The sequence below is a fragment of the Solea senegalensis genome, linkage group LG6, assembly GCF_019176455.1.
Source record: "Solea senegalensis isolate Sse05_10M linkage group LG6, IFAPA_SoseM_1, whole genome shotgun sequence".
Lineage (NCBI taxonomy): Eukaryota > Metazoa > Chordata > Actinopteri > Pleuronectiformes > Soleidae > Solea > Solea senegalensis.
This window is the reverse complement of record NC_058026.1, coordinates 23,576,540-23,591,809: the sequence shown is the minus strand read 5'-3', so window position 1 is coordinate 23,591,809 and position 15,270 is coordinate 23,576,540. Positions and strand designations below refer to the sequence as shown.

At 38.7% G+C, this 15,270-nt stretch overlaps 1 long non-coding RNA gene across 1 annotated transcript; it reads left to right on the top strand.

The window, feature by feature from the left end:
- Window positions 1-8,277: 8,277 nt before the first annotated feature.
- LOC122771582 lies at window positions 8,278-8,925 on the top strand. The gene is made up of 3 exons (XR_006360622.1): window positions 8,278-8,377; window positions 8,480-8,534; window positions 8,612-8,925. It is a non-coding gene; the product is annotated as an uncharacterized LOC122771582 (long non-coding RNA).
- Window positions 8,926-15,270: the final 6,345 nt, after the last annotated feature.

Genomic DNA, 15,270 nt, shown 5'->3' with positions numbered 1-15,270 from the left:
GTTATCACCCAGTCATCACTGATGCACTATCCATGCAAACAGCAGAAGGTTTTTTCCAGCAGAGTCTCGCTTTCGTCATGAAAGCAAAGTCGGAATATTTTCGCACCTCTTATCCTGCTAGATCAAAATTAGTTCTAATATTCACAGACCTCCAGTGTCCCCAAACCCCACTTTAAACCACAGTGTTAAACCACAATGTTAGACAGTCATATTTCAGTATAGCACAAGGACAGAGCCTGAAAAAGTCAGGTTCTTGTTCAATCCACTGCTGCTTTTGTGCGAGACATTCAGGTAGCAGAACTGTCAGCCTTGGTCTAGTGAGTCGACATTAAATTGTTTCACTACTGTTGCTGCTGCGTGGCCTTTCCACTCAGAGTCTACTAATGGCACTTGTGATATCTACAGGTACAAACTTTCTCTGAAGCTGATTGTTACTTGATGCAGGATACAGCTAAGCTTTGCTCTTCTCTGTAAGACTCCATTGAAGTTGGAGTTTAACAAGCATTTGATTATCTGTATTTGGACAAATAAGATGCCTTGTAAAGTGGACCGTAGGTGTCAGAGTGAGAGTGGAAGTTGTTTGTTTCTGTGTTGCTGTGATGGACTGGCGATCTGTCCAGGGTGTGCCCCACCTATCACCCTATGTCAGCTGAGATTGGCACAGCTCCCCCCGCGACCCTCATGTAGAGGATAAAGCGGGAGAAAATGAATGGATGTAAGATGTCTTGTTCAGTAAGATGGCCGATGGCTTCCTCTATCCTTGGTTTTCTCTGTCTTCCACTTTATTAGAGGACCGTTGAAGCAGCCGATGGATAAGCGGAAGGGAATTGGGCTTGTAACTGCAGGGTTGTCAGGTTCCCATCCAGTTCACTGCTACTGCTGGTCCCAACTCTGTATATATGTGAGGTTTGCGTCAGGAAAGGCAACCAGAAAACATAAATATTTTATAAATCTATCAAAAACTTGTTTGAAACTAAACATGTTATTGTTATTTATTTCGAAAATAACATAATAATAATAATGATAATGAGTGAATTCACCATTTTATACCCAAATTCGAGCCGGCTCACTGTGCTTCTCTCGGAGAAGTCAGGAATTAATTAAGAATAAAATTCAACCACTAAAACTAATTATTCTGTTCAGGAATGCAAGTAAATAACTATAATTCGACATCTTAATCAAGAAATAACAATGTGTTTTTTTGTAAAACAATACATTTGAAAATTCAACAATAATAATTAAAATGTATCATTAAAAATATAATTTTGGTTAAAGAACTTCTACGTACTGGTGTATTACAGAAACATAAAAAAATATTTTGATAATGACAACCACGTAAATCACATCCATATATATATAAAAAGTATATGAAATATTATTTCTTGTAAGAAGCTTGTTTTTACAGTTAAATTGTATTGTCCCTGAAAGTGAATTCAATCATCTTTGATCATTGGTTAAATTCTCCACACAGGCTCTTACAGTGTTGATAATTTAGATTCGCACCAGTTGCCAATAGACCCATCTCTCTTCCCTTATACATAAGACACATTTGTGCTGAGTTACGGATATTACACAACAATTTATTCGGTAAAAATAAATTATTCATAGAAAATAAAGATTTCACGTCAATAATTGTGACCTAGCCCAATTAAATTCAACTTGGTTATTTCACCAGCAGATGCATCAACCTCTCTTAAAGAATCTTTAAAATTTGTAAATTCAGTTTTGCAGAAGGCTGTCAAATTTTGAATGATAAATCTGTCTCCAGCGCTATCTTCTTTCAGCCACCCGGGCGTCTCCAGCATTCATTAACAATTATAAACAGCTAAAACTGTGGCCCTCTGATACGGCATATTAAATTATAGAGCAGTGTCTGCTTCTCATTTGTAAAATGTAGTCTGAGACTTCGTTTTGTTACCACTTCCATTTTATGCCTTGTGTCTTGTTGTCTTTCCTCGAATTTGGAGACTGATTCCAGAGCCCGTTTAGCTCCACCAATCCGGAGTATTAACATGCGAGTCAGCCCCAGCTCAGTTGGCTCAGTTTAAATGTTGATGCAGCAGTTGATTATGGGCTACAGCCAGAATATAAACTGTTGAATATTTCATTGACTCAATGAACCCCACTACTCCAAATGGACTCATATCATATCATTACGACTGATTTAAAAAAAAAAAAAATGAACAAATGTGATTAATCAACTCAGTTTATGGACTTTTGTACGAATGAGTGGTAGCTCTGTTAAATATGGCAGCATTTTTTTCAAAACTTGCCACCGCTCCCCGCTGGTCCACAATCAAATGTTTATCATGAAATTGCACACTATTTGCGCCAGTGCTATTTCTAATGTGTAACTTTTACATCTGCATGTGTTGGCTGTAATTATGTTTGTATCAAGGTGTTTTTGTGGCACAAAGCAAAAAAGACTTTTTAATCAGGTTGAATTTCCCGGAAGTGATAGTTTTCTATTTCAATTCAGCTACGTAAGCAGCACATCATCATCTTCAGTTAGTATGAATTATTTTTCCCTTTTGTCTTGTGTTCCACAGCGCTGAGTTGTTTGACCAGCATTAATTGAACTCCTCCTGAGCCACTTTCTATTGTAAGTAAGTGGCTTTTCTCTGAATCTCCGAGCTGCAGTGACTTTACGTCAAACACAGGAATAAAACACCATATGTTACATGATGAGCTGCTTCGACGTAAAATATTGACCAGGTGGTTTTTGCATGTGTGAGCTGTGTTGTACAGTATGTCTGCCATTACACAGGAACATATGTGTTTATGTGCATGTGTGTGCCATGTTTATGCATGCATGTATTTTTATGGGTGACATAAATATTGTGTGGGCGTCTCTTGCTGTCACGATGAGTGATCTGTCGAGATGAGAGCCGCATTGTGCTCACCATGTGTTTTATATAAGACCTCGGAACTCCATTCATGATGAAACCGTGGAGGATGGGGTGGGGTTTCGTTGATGCATTCTGTCGATGACATGGATGGCGTTGGTGTGCGTCGATTGCCAGAATCGATGTAACTCACACAAACGGCGCAGCAGTCATGCCGAGAGGCGCATAGGATTTTCAGACCACTCACGAGACAGTCTTTGATCCAAACTGTAAGAGAACAAACTCCTCGGATTCTCACAGGCAGTGCCAGCCTATTAGCACCTGCAGCCACCCTCACTTCTGCTGCAGTCTGCTGAGGCTGGCTGGGATGAGAAAAGTCACCAGCAGAAAATCACATCAGAAAGACAGCAGGATCTCTGGGGACACAGCATATTGTGTGACTTGGCTGCCATAGATTCAAGCATTTAAGTGTTTGGAATAAGTGAGCAAATTTAGGATGAGGAAGACTTTTGTACAGGTGCCATATTGAAACCCGCAGTGGTAGACTTTTTATTTGGCCATTTATGGGCTGCAGAATATAGCTCTACATGATACACTGACATTATCACCTCATCAGGTTGATATAGTGATCATGTGTTTAAACACCCACCAGAACCAGAGCAACAGCATCATTCAGTGTGAATCATCTGATAATAATTTTAACACCTATGTTCACTCTCTCTCATAGACCTTTCTTTCCCTCCACCAATACTGAGGAAAGTATCCAGCTCTTTAGCTTGTGAATGCACTTCACTGTGTTCATCAGCTTGTTACTAACATTGGCTGTAAACGGTTTAATGCTAAGCAGGTAGTGCACAGTGGGCTTTAAATGCTTTTTTAGTTACAAACAGCTGCTGACAGTGGTGAAAGTGAACCATACAGTTAAAAAAGAAAAAAAGAAAAAAAAGAGGCACTGAGCTAAAAGATGTCGTAGCTCTGCAGCTGGGAGGCGAAACCACGAACACTCACTGTCACTTTAATACTGCCGCTGTAATCTGATTAATCCATTTAAAAATAAGATTGTTGTCTTATCTTGTTATGTCAAGGTATGTCAGTGTTTTATTTTATTTAAAACAAAGTTGTTGTTTTTATGTAAAACATGATAGCCAGACAACAAGACAGAACAATAAGTTGGATGGGCTCAGACAAGAGAGAAAAGACATATGAAAGTGAATGTATGTGAGCAGTGAAATAATAATAAGAAATAAATGAATATGATAGATTTTTATTTCAAACACATGTGCAACATTAACCATGACAACACATTTACATCTGTTTGAAAAGGAGTAGGCAGCAGTATAAACGTATATGTACCTACTGCTTTCCTATCCTATTAATATTTACATAATTGCAGTATTTTATACAATGTTCTTAATGTTCTCAGTGCAACACAAGAATATGCCTGGCTTTAAACGCAACCATTTCCATCACCGTCCTGGATTAAACTGTTGTTCTACATCCTAATATACAGTAAATGATAAAATAAAATAAACAAAATTCCATAGCAACATTGAGACCTAAAGATGGAAAGATGGGCACAGTTTATCAGTATTTAGGTTATTATGAACATTTCAAAATAAAATAAAGTCATGCAGGCAGTTGTATGTTGTTTGCAGACTGCAGATTTACCTGTTAATGCTCCAACCCACAAACAAACAGCCCTCGTTTGCATGGCCTGAAGATTAAGTAGCCTCACTTCTTGATATCACCATTTTTCAATTTCGCCATCGACTCTCAATGGGCCATAATCAGTTGGCCAACACGACACTCTAAGGCTGCATTTGATGGAATTAGCAGACATCCTATCTTATCCTTTACCAAAGGAAAAGACATCCCATAATTCCCATATAGACTAACACAAATGTGTACAGTTTTAATCACTTAATTCACTCATACTTTCTGCGAATAATTGCAGTTCTAGAAGTGGATTCTATCTGCAAACACACCACTAAACACTTGCTGCACTTTTATGAATAAATTATAAATAATAAAAGTACACATAATACAAATACAAGTCTAATTCTTAAATCACTGCAGCTGTTCAGTGTTGCCACTGATATGGAGACTCCACAGCGCCCCCGTGCGTTTTATATGTGTCTATTTATGTACCAGTGTGAGGACATCCGTGACGTTTGTCTGTTCACAGTAACAAACATAATCAACAGAATCTACTGACACTGACGCAAATGACATTCACTTTAAAACACAGAGAATTATTTAAATATAGTTTATAGAGAAATATAATACATTAAAATACAGTGTACAAGTGATGTAATCAATGCAATATGTAAACCCTAATTTTACTTCTACTTATGTTTGTTTATTTATTTGTTTTAAAAGTTAGGATAATCTTTTTATTTATAAAGATTTAAAAATCTAGTCAAAACGTGTAGGTTTAACTGTTTATTGTTGTAATTCCATGTTTGGCCACAAGAGGCTGATGTGCACCACTGCTTTAGTCTGAATTAAAAGACTGCGGAAATTCATGTTTTCCTCCACGTGATCCTTTTTATTTATTTATTTATTTATTTAATTAATGTAATTTAGAATAAAAAATAATAATGTAAAATAATTTATTTTTAGATTAAGGCTAATTTTTGTTCACCTGAAAGACATGGAGGAAGGTAACTCATTTAATTAATTAAATTACTAATTCAAAGTTTTGAAAATACTGTATATATTTTTCAATAGGAGTTAAAAAGGGTTAAAAACTAAATATTCATACAGTTTATCACATACTGTCATGTGATGCAGTTTTTCCTGGTTTGTTTTTAAAGACTTGTTCACATGTCTTGACAAAATGGTGAGCGTCACATACTCTTTCAATAAGGTTTAATAATAAAAAACAAACATAAGTGACTGGCGACCTGTCCAGAGTGTGTGTGTGTACCCCGCCCATCACCCTGTGTCAGCTGAGATTGGCACCAGCAACCCCCGTGACCCTCATGTGGAGGATAAAACGGTTGCTGACGGATGGATGAGCGACGTGAACAAATATTTATGTCTGTGGGGCGGAGGTCTGGTCTGGTCTGGTCTGGATTTTCCCTGAGAGTCAGGTGACCACACACTTTACAGTTTGTCTCAGATCAGAATGAAAATTCTCAAAACTGTTAGTTCAACGTCCCATTTCTCCTTCCTCTGAACAAACTGCCAATGCTTTTGGACATGTATCAGTTGCTGTTTTTTTACATTATCATTTGCTTATGTCATGTCAGTCAAAGTGAACTATACTTATGCTCTCAGGTGAACTTCAGCATAATACATAGGCAGATTCCTAATGAAATTAGGAGCATGTTGTCAATCACGGCCTCACAATGGCAGAGGTTGGTCGGAGGGTGCAACCAAACTACTGTGAATTCAATCATTCAAACATTTGGTCGGGAGACAGTATAGTATTGGACAGTAATGTTTACATTACTCTGCACCACATAGGATTGAATGACAACCTCACATTTGTGCACAGCTCCACCAAAAGTGACTGTAGTTTATTTTTATTTTGCACAATACTCTTGTACTGACTTACTCCCCTAACTACAGCGATGTGTAACTTTACTGTAGTACAAGTGTAGTGTATAGTGCTCTTTCAGGTCGTGTCACCGAGTTTTGACCTTTTTTCCGCATTGGAAAACACTTGAGAGAATAAACATAATGACATAATGAAAACTTGATTAAACTATTTGACTATTAAACTCTCTTGTTCTCGTTTGGATGACACTGACACTTTCATTGACATGAACACTTGCTTTTGAGGAATGCACTAACTGCTGTGCAAATGTAAATAGTGAGAAAAGTGAGAAAAGCACCAAAGCCACTGAGAAAAACTGTAAAACAGAGGGAAAAAAAAAGTCACCCCATAAAACGGATTGTGAGTAATTGTTACGGTCAGGGGTCAAAGGTCAAGCTCACTGCTGAATGCTGTGACAAAACTGAACACAAATTCATGTATTTATTTATTTTTTAAAAATGGATTAATTTAACCATTACTTGGGACCAAAGTGTCTTTCATACCTGCTCCACGTAACTCGCCGGTTACTATTCTCAAACTCATCCACGCAAGGCTGATTCAGCCTTTCACCTCAACATCAACATCACCTAAAGCACAAGTGTTGGGCCCGACACCTGTTGTGTGAAGTACTGAATTCAGGCTGTGACCTCTAGGCTCCTCATCTCCAGTGAAGGACAATGTTAACGCTTCAGTGTATAGAGACATTTTGGTACAATGCTAATGTTTCAAACTTTGTGGCAACAGTTGGAGGAGTTTTCTATTCCAACACTCGCACACACACACACACAAAGCAAGAGCTATAAAGACATGGTTTGACAAGTTCGCCGTGGAAGAACTTGACTGACCTGACCTCAGCTCCATCGAACAGAGACTGTGAGAGTGTCTGACCTCATCAATGCTCTACATCAGTACGTGATGATTTATTAAAAATCACTTGATTGTCTTCACAAAAAAAATGAGAATTATATGTCGAGTTCAGAGCTTTTATTCTGAAAAAACCTGATTCTAATAGACTTTGTTGCTATAAAATTGACAGTGAAGCTAAACTAAATGTTTGGTTTGAAAACTTCAACTAAAAACTAACTGCTGTTGTCGTGGACAGCCAGGTTTGGGGAGTAAATGTCAAAACAAGAAGCAGCAATTCTTGAAATTCAAATGATGCACGGTAAATATTAAGAGTGTGAATACGTATCACAAGCTGCCGACTAAAGACGGCATCAAACGTGGGTTTTTGTTGAAGAGACGACTGGTTTGGGCCCAAATATCCAATCACCACATCGACTCGCTCTATGGAATGACACAATTAACACAAAGTCCCACAGAAGGACTTCAGAATCTTTGAGGAAATCCTTTCAAGACGAGTGGAAGGTGCCAAAGAGGGGCCCAAAGTCCTGTATCTGTATCTGAATACGTCATTGCGGTCCCTGTTTTCAGCTTGAATGATCCCTTTACTGGTAAATTAATGTCACTTCACTCTGTCGTGACACACAAGTGCACACAGTGCAACATTCTATGGAACGACCGCATCATGAGACGTGGTTTCGAGTACGTTTGGGCAGCAGGTTTTGTTTTTTTTTTTCCCCCGTAACAAAAGCACCCTGCGTTTCCTCACCTTTATTCTCATTCCTGCGGGTTGACATGGCACATACTTTGTGGCAGCAACTACCTCAGCAGCCTTTAAGCCCATAACTCAAAGTTGTCCCCTACACACTGTTGTCTTTGTGTCGCACCAGCAAAGACAACTCCTTCAGTTCATCACCAACCTGCTCGGCTTTGTGAGTCCTGTCAGTCGTGGCAGAATAAACAAGTCTGCAGGTAAACAAAGCCACTGGTGACCGATGTGGACGGGGATTTTTCACAGCACTCAGTCACCGTATAAAAGCTGCGGCTGAGTCGGAGGTCGAGTCAAAACTGAGCGCAAATCAGACGGGAGCGAAGAGAAATTTCGGCTCAAGGCATCTTCACCGATTCAATCCAGAGAGGTTTTGTGAGTACACGCTTTTCTTTCCGTCTCTGTGGACTCTTTAATTTCTTTATATCACTTTAAATGAAAGTATTTGGAAGAAACATTTCCATTTTTGTCTTTTAGGCGCGACCGAGATTAAAAATGCTGTCGACGATTCTGCTGCACGTCCTGATCATATGTGAGTACACAACTTGTGTTTCTCTCCGAGTGTTTGTTGTTTTTCAAATCTTATTTGACTTTGTTGCGAATCAACAGCATCCGTCATGACAACCGTCACTGGCCAGACGACGACGGTTGCGACGACGACGACTGCCGCCACCACGACTGTCGCCGCGAACACCACGAGCGCCGCCGCCCCGGCTGCACGTGCTGGGGTCACGTTCATGAGCGGCCTGATACTGTGTCACGTCAGCGTGTCGCTGCTCAAGCGCGGTCTCTGACAGAATGTGATTATTGTTACCACTCACACGGTTGTGTGCAATAACCCCCACGATGACGACGCTGGTGTTGACGGGATTTATTTAAAGTCCATATGATGCAAAGTGTTCAATAAAACGTGGTCAAACACACTTGAGTTTGGTTTCTGCCTTTTTTTTATTCTCACGGCTTTTGAAATGAATCGATTGAAGTCATCGACAAGATTAAGATTGTTCGGGTTAGTTCTTTCTTTACATTAAGTGTATTATATTTCATATATGGAAAGTAAAAAAAAGAGAACATTTCCTGTCATTATGTGTCATTTTACAGCAGATTAAAGAGTTTAACGTATCATAAAACTTAGATTCACAGTTTCAACCTAAGGCCTCCTTGTGCTCACATTTATATATACATATATACACATGTATTTTTTGGAGTTAAGCAGTGAAATATAGTTCTGATTAATGACCTAAAAACTCATCCATGGGTGTGTCAGTGACTTTGTTGAGGCTGAGACTATTTCGCAAGCGACCACACCCGCGTTACGGGTTAAGAATGACTCCACATTGTGCTTTTTCCGCTGTTTTTTTTTGGGCCACGTTACGAACCACATTCTTGGTGGAGGAGAAAAAAAAACCACTTTAACTCTCAAGTTATTGATTTCTCGTCTATGTTCAAACACGCGGACAAAGAGGAGGAGATTTGTTTTTCAAAAAAGTGTGAAATGAACAAAACAATCTTACACATTCATTCATTCATTCATTCATTCAACTCTAGTCTTTTAGGAAACATATTTTTGAATGTTCCTCTGAAATGGTGACTGCAAAGCGGATGTTGCGTGTTTGACCCAGTACTGAGATACATTTTTTGCTTATTTTTTTTCTTAAAAAAACAAAAAAAAAAATCTTCAAGCAAAGTACTTGAAGAAGTATTAATAATTTTGTTTTATGTAATGTAGTGTAAACGTGCTGTTGTAGCACAGTTTAACAGAGTGTTGTGTGGTTTTGACATTAAAGTCACTGTCAGTCATTATTGAATGTTGCTGCGTGATCACGATGTGTCCATCAGGTTATTATACTGAGACTTAATTCAGGTGCTTGTTCGCACAAAAACAGGGAAATAAACTGACGCGTGAATGTCTGCAGCAGTCAGTGATGTCAGTCATTGGAATGAAGGTGTGTGCGGGTGTGAAGCCACGCCCCTGCACGTCAGTGTGAGTGAGACACTCTGTCAACGTCCATGAGACGTTTGGATGATCTGAAAGGGCAAATTCCACAGATTCTACTCATGAATGTATATATATGATAAATGTATATGTATATATATATATATATATATACATATATGTAATAAATACACATATATATATATATATATATATATATATATATATATATGTATATACACTGTATATACATATGTATATAGCCATGGATATAATAACAATAATAATAATAATGATAATTTGAATAACAATAGGTAGCCGTCCCGTCCCCTGCCATTCGTAGCTTGGGCCCTAATAAAAGTGAGCTAACCCGCTCTAAAAACTAATTTGCTGTGACTCCTTTTAAAAAGAAAAAGTCAGAACTATCATAAGCATTGAGTTCAAAAGTTATAAACTTTAATGAACACTCACTGAAGTGATGGATTAGGCGTCTGAAGGAAAAGCCTGACTGGACCGGAGGCTTCAGAGTCCTGGACCTTGAGCACAGAGGGGGGAAAAAAACACACAAGTTAGTCACAGTGATTAAAAAAAACAATCTGGCAATGAATGGAGGGAAGAAGCCGGGTTATTTACTGCCGCTCAGGCTCGATGGTGCCGACCGTGCAGCAGCAGGAGCAGCAGGAGCAGCAGGAGCAGCAGGAGCAGCAGGAGCAGCAGGAGCAGCAGCAGCAGCAGCAAAGAGAGGGAAACTTGTCACAAACATGTGGAAAAGAGGGGAGAACATGGTCTTTACAGGTCATCACCACAAGGAGTCACTATTGTTTCAATGTTGCCTTTATTTTGGAAGATGACACCCACGAGATGGCAGTGTTACACAAATGTAAGGTTCCATTATGTTATACTGTGAATGGATTGAAAAGCTGTTTTAGAACATACTGTACTCATCTTTGAGGTGTTCAAATTCATTGTTAAAAAAACAAACAAAAACAAAAAAAAAAAACGTGTTAAAAAGGAAAAACTCAAATCGCCCCAAAACGTGGACATTTTATTTACAGTTCAAGTCAGTCACATGCAACGTTTCCCTAGAATGAATGAACGTGAAATAAACAAAAACAAAGCACATTATTTCCTCCAAAAAAAAAGCGCCATATACAAAAATAGAGCTTACAAATACTGTACAGCAAGTGTCTCCAAAAATATTCTGCTGCAGAATTCTTAGTTTTTACAAACATTGTCTGTGAGAGTCCACAAACATGATCAGTGTTAAAAAAAACAAAGGGTGGTGTGTGTGTGAGAGAGGACGAGGGGTTACTCAGGTGCTAGTAAAGGTTTGTTTGAATAAACTGTGAGGAAGTTATTTTGTGAGCTGGCTACAGACCAATAAATAAAACACCAAACAAGAAATATACAAGAACGCTGACTTCAGGGAGGCAGTGACGGAGAATCAAACGCTCTCACGACGGAAGAATCATTTAGATTATGTACCAGGTTTCTTCTTCTTGCTCATGAATGACACAGTCGTCCGAGTCCAGGAGGGACAATTATTAGACAGTACTAGTCCACTTCCTATGTGTTCTATTTCATTTGATTGGGGCTATTTATAGACGTGATGGGAGTCAGAACCAGCACTGACGTCAATGGTGATTCCACTGGTGGGAAGACATTTATTCATTTATTCATGAGCGGCTCTGACTGACTGACTGACTGAGTCTCTCCTCTTTTCTTTTTCCCTTTTCAAAAAAAAAAGCGGCATCTCCTTCTGTCCTTCCTTCGTCGGCTCGGACTTTGACGCGGTATAGACTTCATTTTGTTTTTTAAGATGGATTAGGACGGCACACGGGAGGGGGAATGGGGGGAGGAGGGGCGGATTACAGGCGGATTACAGGCGGACAGGGAGAGCGTGTTTACAATCAAGCGCACCAAAATGGCAGGGAGTGTTCCACGGCCATTTAGTTTACGTGAAGGAGCATTTCTTCACACACACAGGTGATATCAGTGTATGCAAAATAACTCGTCTTTCTCTTGTGAGATATACATTCAAACACTCCACCAGGGACACAGAGTGGCTTTAAGACTTGTTAGAAGAACTGAGTGTGCAGAATTTTGACGTGCGTGTGATTTAATCCGAGAGGTTTTGAGGAAATCATTTAGCAATTTAGCAAACAGTCACAGCCTCTTTTTTAAATCACCAACGACTAAGAAGCAAGAAGGTACCAGGTGCTGTTTGTCCCACAGCAGAGCAGAGAACTTGCCCTTGTGTTGCATATTTTGTTCCAAACTCATTAAAGTCATTTAATACCCTGCGGAGCAAAGAGGCTGTGATGTCACCAATGAACACAACCTCCGTCTTAATTTGTAACTGAGGCAGTTTTTGTTCAAATAAGGCTCATGTGGAGGCAACATATTGACCGTTCTCTCCATCAGCGGTGGATTAATGTTTGATAATGGAGCCGCGGACCTGTTCCAGACACACAGGTGAGACCCAGCAATGCTTTCAATGCAACGCGTCACTTCAATAAAGTGTTATTCTACATATAATCTGTATCTTCAGAGGGGAAACCTGAGATATTAAGACCTAAAAGATGTGTAAAAAGTGGAAATGACAGGAAATTCTGATCAGAATTGCAAGGAGGGCGAGGCAATACGTTTGAAATCAGTTGAAATTGATGTATATCGTGATAAATGTCAGATAATTAAGTTATTATTTCCTCATTTTTAATTTGAAAACAAAGATAGGAGACAACTGTGCACATTTTTTACACATTGTTCTTCCTTCATTTTGGCCGTGTTTTATGCATATGGCATGGACGTGTTATGTCGAGCTAAAAACACTGTGTACAAACTTTTTCGTTGAAAATAATCATTTTTTCTACTCTCCACCAGATGGCGTCATTTTGGCCATATTCTGTATATGGAGAAAATCAACAAATTTATCCACTAGATGTCACTGTTACAATGATTGCTGCTCATCATTGACATATCCCAGACTTTAATAATTCACAAACAAATTACTTTGCATGTAGTATTATTGAGAATAATCCTTTTTGTTTTTATCTGAAAACATGGTGGCATCACGACAAGAACCCGGCATTTAAAGGGTCAAAAGCTTAAGCTTAAAAATTAAGCTCAATGAAAGCAGAACATAATAATGATAAAAAAAAAAATCCTTTTTTTGTGCTTAGCGGTACGAGTGTGACTCATATTAGGCCTGGTCATACTTCTATACACAAATAAAAATACACTTCATGTAACTTTGACCAGAGATTCAATATTAAAAAGGACAACTTTGAACATATTTAGCTACAAATATTGTTATTTAATTACTGCCAAGCCCTAATTGCAAGTCCGTTTAGTTCCTTTAACACAAACGTTTCAGCAAAGAACAAAAATTGGATTTGAATTCAATTTCTATTTCATGTCGAGGGACTTTTTCCACAAGATTGTTCCCTCACATATCTCAGGTTCAAAGATAAAGCCTTCATCTCTTCTTTTACATCAGCATGTTTTTACCATGTGGGTAAAAAACCTCACCGACATAATAGCCGGGGGCTCAGTGTCACCGCACGCGTGGCACGACACACAAAAACTGCACAGAAAGAGCGAGAAAGAGCAGTGAAAGCACCAGAAAAGTGCAGCCACTGTGTTTGTCAGTGTGAAAGAAAAAGCTGCTGACCACAGACTCCCGGGCTGCATGTGTGTGTGTGTGTGTGTGTGTGTGTGTTTTTACTGAATAGTGCGTATGCCGGTCATATGTTGAGAGCACAACTCGCGATGTTAGTCTGCCAACTCATTTGCTCTCTGCAGCTGTACCAAGAAATCAATACATATATATATATATATATATGTATATATATATATACATATATATGTATATATATATATACATATATATGTATATATATGGGGGGGGGGTGGAGTTATGGAATGAACCCAGCGATTATTTGAAATTGTGTTTAAAGCGTCAAATAATTACAGCTCAGTGCTGTAATAATAATAATAATAGACATATAATAAGATATTTTCCCTTGGATTGTACAGGTATTAGCACGTAACGATATTCATTCATATGAATTGTGTATTACTGTAATATTACCTCCTCACTATCACCACTATTATCACCAAACTACATTAAAATAGGATGTTGTAATTATAATATTGCCTCTCTATTACAAACTGATCACTATTACCATGTTGTCACTGTGCTGGAAAGTGTGATCCATCGCCTCCACCGTGTGTGCAGCTTATTTCATTTTTAACAAGAGCTCAGAGTAAACTGTCAGTCATTTTGGAGCAGGACGCGTGATGGTAGTTTAACGTATATTTAAATAAAAAAAAAAAAGCAGTTTGACATTTGCGACGTGTCAAACGTCAAAGCAGCATTGGCACAAATCTGCTTGAGTAAAAAACAGAGTAATGTAGCAGCAGCAGGGCGAGATAATATCGACGTCATTTTAAGGTTATTTCTGTACTCGTGGTTGTTCTGTAAAACACCAGGTTATCTACAGGAATACTGCTATACAAGTTATTTTCAACACGGTGGTTCTTGTGTTCCCACAAACACTAACAGCAGCTCGTTTAACCAGTAAATTTGTTTGGTGGAAATATGATTAGTTCGCTGTTGTGTTTCCTCTTTGTCATACGGTTTCACATATAGTCAGACATGAATCTCGAGGTGATTTTGAGGTGATTTCCTGTGCAGTTTGAACAGAAACCCAAATCTTCTGACATCTTCTACTGTAAGTATTGTTGTCCCTTTGTAAAATACTATATACATATTTATATATACTGTATTTATGCGTATATGTGGTGTTTGAAAATCAAAGTTCACTAATTAAAAAGGAAAATCCAAGTGGCGTTGCACAAAAATGAAAGAGAATGGCAAAACACAAACCATGACCTTGTGACTAAACTCACAAGCAATTAAGTTTTGACTTCTTGTAAAGTGCTTATTAAAAAAAAGAAAGGAAAAAAATGATAAACAATGAATATTTTAGTATTGTAGTTCTTGGCTTTTGTCTTTTTCTTCATCCAGGTCTTTAGCTGGTGTTCCCAGAAAAGTGCTTTGGTTGCGAAAAAGTTATTGACCACATCATGGCCGAGACAGAATCTTCTTCTAGGACAACTCTTCTTCATCGGCCGCGGAAAAACAACAACAGACACACGTGAGATCAGTTGATGAACAGTCAGAGCTGATAACAGGAAATCCTTTTTTTTTTTTAGGTAAAAGACGGCTGCCCGTCGACAGCCAGTGTTTGTCTCTGCACAGCAACTCCTCACTGTCCACCGACTCACATCAAAGTGTACCTGTGCAGGTGAGAGAGTGAGCGATGGG